Source organism: Thunnus albacares, chromosome 9 (assembly GCF_914725855.1).
Source record: "Thunnus albacares chromosome 9, fThuAlb1.1, whole genome shotgun sequence".
Taxonomy (NCBI): Eukaryota; Metazoa; Chordata; class Actinopteri; order Scombriformes; family Scombridae; genus Thunnus; species Thunnus albacares.
In genome coordinates this window covers 3,243,754-3,249,753 of record NC_058114.1, presented here as the reverse complement: position 1 = coordinate 3,249,753, position 6,000 = coordinate 3,243,754, and positions in this window count along the sequence as shown.

The following is a 6,000-nucleotide window of genomic DNA, read 5'->3' as shown; positions in this document are numbered from 1 at the left end:
AGACACAATTACAAGCAAAGGTTCTGCATCTGAAAGCCAGTAAAAGTACAAAAATATCAGCAGCAAAATGTACTTATAGATAAATAAAGTATAAAAGGTATAAGTGCTCGTCATGTCAGTGTTATAATATTATATTTATGGATTATTATCACCTGCAGCAACGTTTAAAAATCATTTTATTAACTGATTGTATGTTTTACATGTAAAATCTGCAAGAATGTAAAGTAACAACTGTGATGATGCAGTAAAAAGTGTAATATTTTACTCTGAAATGTTGCAAAGTAAAAGTATAAATTACCATAAAATAGAAATAGTGCAGCACAGGAGGAAATGTATTTTGCACCACTATATGTAGAAGCTGTATCTACTTTTTTTTCCAGCACTTTCTGCATGTTACAGACTGGTGTTGATGTCTGCAGTTGACATGTGAAGGCTGTTGTGTGTTGTGTGAACCAGGACTGTTTCTCTGACAGCCTGCTCTGAAAGCTGCAATCAGCTCTGAGTCTGTGTGTGAAAAGATTTTGCAGCTCAGCAGCCGTCAGGACGATGAGAAGTCCCCGGTGCAGCCGCTGCAATCAGTCGCAGCGCAGAGGGGGGGTGCAGGAGGGGTGCAGGGTGAGGGTGGGGCGGGGGGGGGGAAGCGTGTCTGCAGCATGTGGTTCCTGCACAGGATGTAAAGAGTCAACAAGGAGGCCATTTACTCCCAATTAGGGAAATAAAAGAGGACAGGAGGGGGTGCAAAGCGCTACTCCAATCAGCACCAGGGGTCACTGGACAGCGGCGGCAGGGCGGCGGCGGCTCGACCGGTGCTCAGGGACCATCATCATCATCATCATCATCATCATCATCATCATCCTCCTCCTCAGCCCCCGGGCACAGACTGCACAGAGGGACACATTAAGACCAACACGGAGCTTTTATTTAAATGATTTTGATTGACAGCTCAACAGTATAGATGTTAGTGGAGTTTATTAACATGCTGGTAGAACTGGAGCTAATTTAAACTACTTTACAGTCTGTAACAAGGCATCTGCAAGGTAGCTGTGTATCTGTGATACATGTGATGGAATAAAAAAAAAGTATAATTTCCCCTCTAAGATGCTCTCTGATGTTGTTTTGTCTGCTTCTTGTCAACCAGGCGCTGCAGAGGAAATAGATATTAATAGACTGGGGGGAAAAAATCTCTACAACTTCTTTAAATGATGATATATGAAGCAATTATTGTCATGGAGGTGAAACAACTGCTGGGAAGTTTATGAAAACAGTGATATTTTATGACTTTTTTTTTTTTTTTTAAATCTCATGTCAAATGTAAAGTCTGTCTCTAGATCCAGATAAATGTACAATATGTGCCACATGTGTGTGTATATATGTTTAGTTTATTGCATTTATTTGTTAGAGGCCACATATATATATAAAAAAAAACATGGATCTTGTATTGTTCCAGATTTACAGTAGCTACTAACATCTGTAGTCCCAAAACACTGATACAACTAATGCAATCCATACAAATACAAGATCAATATACACATATGCATACAGTATACATGCATATGGGTGTAAAGTAAATGTGTGTATATATGTTTATATATTTGTGCTTCTGTCTTCTTTGTATTCTGCTTGTTCTCTGCCTGTAATGTATATTTTGTCTGGATTCTGCAGCTTGTTGATGCTGATCAGTTATGTATGTGACAAAAACAGACAAATTTCAGATAAATCTAATATCAATATAAATCTTAATCTAATCTAATAAACCTCCATGTTTTCAGACGTTACTATGATCTTGTTTTTGATGCTTTATTTGCACTACATGTCTGTTTTCATGCATGCAGCACACTCACTGCAGCATGCTTCAGTCATTTACTTTACACTTCTGGTAACATGCATGCAGGTCTTTTTTTTTTTTTACCCTCATTTCTGCAAGAGTTTCACCTCCTTTTATGAAAGTAACTCTACTGTATAAAGTCATTAAAACACTGCACTTAACTGCATGTATCCTCTGTGAGATCACGCTCTCACCTGCCGGCTGAATTCTCCTCATTAAGATTTACATTTCATCTCCGGAGGTCAGCAGGTTTTTTTTGTGGGTTCACTGTTCAGTTACCACCCACCGTCTCCCCACGAGCTGGACCAGACTACAAACCAGTACAAGCCCTAATTATCCCAGTCCTGACATGAGTTAAAGTGTGCAGCAGTTTCATGACTCTGTGATCAGACTCACGAACCCAATTTTGTGGAGCTCCGCATTAATTTATGATCATTCCTGTTTTTTTTTTTTTCATAGATCAGAGTGAAAAACATCAGACTTTTATGTTGATTTATGTGATCCACTTGATCGAGGTGAACTCTGAGCCCAGAAACTTGACTGTCAGGCTCAAACCGTCCACTGTAACGCTCATCAAACACTTTAATGAATCGTTAGTTAGAGATTTTGGATTAAAGAAAGTCAAAAAATTTGTGTTACAGCACAAAAATAACTTTGAAATGATTGGACTATTCTGCAGACACACATGCACATGATACAGATGCTTAAACAGATAAATGAAGGTAAAACAGCAAAACTCCAACATTGACTCAAGTGTTAAAATTCATGACATTATTCTTATAATTATTCTTCACCTTGTGAACAGTAGTTATGATTATTTTATCAAGTCAGTTTCTATATTTTCTTGATTTTCAGGAAGTCGTCTCCTCTGCCTGTGACACAGTTTTGGAAATTCAAACACTGAAACGATTATCTGATGTCTGATGTTTCAAAGATCAAATGAGCAGAAGTGAAAGAAATATTGAGACCGATTACTGAAGACTTCACTTGTACAGTCGAGTAGTTTAATCTATAATAATGCATATTGTATATAAATATAGTGGATTGAAAAGTACATATGATAAGAAAGTGGAAACACTCAAGTAAGAATCGTTACAGTTACATCCAAACACAAACTGCTGTTTTAGCTCCTTTTATGGAAAGATTCAACATCCTGCAGCTTTTTATTCAGAACTGAAGCAGAACATCTTGTGATTACTGCTCAAGAAGATTATTTAAATACTATTTCATGTCTGGGATCCCTCCTCTGTTGTTCCTCCTCCTTCTCTCTTTTTCTCCTGTGGAGTTTTTCTGTTTTTGCTTTTTAAGAATTTTTTTTTTGGGGGGGGGGGTTGTTGGGGGGAACGGGGGGCATTTCAGCCTTTATTTGATATTTACAGTGAAGATGCAGACAGAAGATGTTTTAGGGGAAACAGTGATGATGTGCAGCAAATGTCCAAAGCCGGATTCGAACCAGGGACGTTGTGGTTACATGTTGTTAGACCGATGGGCCTTCAGCACACATCTGTGGAGTTTTACCTCGACCAAATCAACGGTTTCAGACAAATCTTTGATTCTTGGTGTTATAAATAAAATTTACTGGAATTGGATTCACAAAAAAGTAAAAAAATCTTCTGTTTTGATTGAAGACAATCAAGTAATCACTGCTCACACTGCAACTTTTCTCTTTAGTTGCTAATTTTATTAAATCTTCTAGATGTTTTCTGCTTTTTCATCCTCATTGGGGCTGATAGTGGCAACAATAATGAGGCTTAAACTTTGAATGAATGTTCAATTAATTAAATTAAGCTCATTTTTTGTGCAGATCACTTTTCAATCACTTCTTATAACAGCAATTGTTTGTGGAGTTTCCAAAAACCTGCTCGTTCATTCCTCCTGTACATAAAATCAACACAAAGAAGGATTTTGCATTTCTAAATTATTTTTAAAAAAAAACAAAAAACTACTTTTCTAAATTAATGAAAGCTTACATGTTAGTCATCCTGATGCAGATGTTTAGCGCCAAAGCGGATTTCAGCCTCTTCCTGCTAATGTCAGCTCTGCAGGATGGCATTTTCCTTTCAGAGATGTTTGGACGTTTCCATTCGCCACAGACAAACTGCAGCAGCCGGAGCAAACAGGCCACTTTCACATCGAGCTCTGAACAAAGAGTAGGGGCCCTGGAGGAGAAGACTTTTGAGTCAGAGACATGGGGAGGCCTTTTTTTTCCTCCTTTTTTTTTTTTTTTTTTTGCCCTAGCTGGCACCGGAATGGACTTGTAGGCAGGAAAAGAGAATCTGGGGGGAAAACTAATGATGAAAAAGTCTACTCTATCCCTGCGCCTTCATTAAATACATGGAAAGAACGAGAGAGGCACATCTGGATTCAATCCGCGTCCCTTTGATGGCATCAAGTGTTCTTTTCCCAGATCAGGGGGCTGGAAGCTACGGGATGTCTATGGCAGCTCGGAGCCCAGAGTCGACTCCTGCCATCTGAACACATGAAGCCCCCCCCCCCCATCCCCCCAATCCCCCCACCACATCACCTCCACTATCCAACTCCCTCCAGTCCTCCATCCCTTCACCCCCACCACCTCTCTTATAGTTCAGTACCAACACTGAGGTGGGAGACTTTCTACTTTTTCCTCCACTACAGTTTACAGGGAAATATTGTTTTCTCTCCACGACATTTAACTGTTGGCTGCAGATTTAGGTTTGTAGCTTCAACATAAGCTCATAATATATATACAAAAAAACACATTTATAGTAAAAAATGATTAGTAAAAGTTAATACAGAGAAGCAAGTTTATAAAAAAGTGTTTTTAATAGTGTTTTAAAGGAAGTCAGTGAGGTAGCAAGATGGGTTTCAACAGGAAGAGAAGGCAGAGTTTTGTTTTGTACAATCTGAGGTTGCATGCAGGTAAATAAAGGCACAAAAGTTCAACCGTGGTGCTTTAAAAGTAATGAGTAAAACCTTACAATCAGTTCTGAAATCAACAGGAAGTCAATGCAAACAGGCTAAAATGAGGGTTATGTGACCTCATTTCTTTGTTCCAGTTAACAGTCCGACTGTTTAACTGTTTAAATCTGTAATAACTTGAAGGCATCAACATGTTTTACTGTTCAGGCAGGTAAAGTGTGAACATACGATAATCAATTCTTGAGAAAATTAAAGCACAAATAAGAATAATAAAAATGATCTTTTTGGTGGATCTTGGTTTTACAGACACATAAAGTTGTGTGTCATCAGCATAGCGATGAAAAGAAAAATTACGATCGTGTGTTATTCGGCCAAGTGGGAGCTTCTACATACAGAACAGAAGGGGACCTAGGACAGAGCTTTGAGGTACTCCACAGTTCATAGGAGCAGTAGATGATGTAAAGTTACTGAGAGTAACTGTAAACTGTTTGAGAGGTAAGAGATGAACCACTCAAGAGCAGCATCAGCAACTCCTACAATGTCTCTTACACAACAAATTAAGATACTATTATCTACTGTATCAAAAACAGAACTTCAGTAAAGTAAGTTTTGCTTTTGAACATAAAAAACACAACAGACACGATCTAAAGAGTTTTAGAGAATTCACTCTTTCCTTCTCTCCCTCCTTCTTTCCTTCCTTTTCATTTGAAAGCATTAAAAATCCATATAACTAGAAATTACCACATTTTAACTCTGTTTGTGTGCAAATTTGGGGATTTTCATTGACATAACACCCTGAGTAGAATCATCCTGCTTAACTTTGACTTTGTGAGTAGTGGTTTACTTTTATTTTTAAAAAAATATGATTCCTTTTTTTTTTTTTTTTTGGAGCACCTGGAAGTCTCTCCTAACCTGGGTTTGTTTTAGGCTATCAGCTCAGTCGATTCAGTGGAGAGTCCCCGTGTTCCCGCAGCTCTGATTGGATGAGCCGCTGTAAAGTACCTGATAATCACACACCTGTGGCTGATGAAACCACAAAGCTGCAACTGCTGTTTCATGATTAGTAAGAGCTGTGTGGACCTGTTAGTGAGGGAATAATGTTTCCTTATAAGATTTTATCATCGTGAGCAGGTGAAACAGGTGAAACAGGTGATTTAATAAACACAAAGTACAGTTTTATAAAAGTAACGTTCAACCAAACGTCTGTGGCGATGTTACATTTGCAGGATTTGATCATCATTGTGGACATAAACATCTTTAAATGAGCTTATTTGACT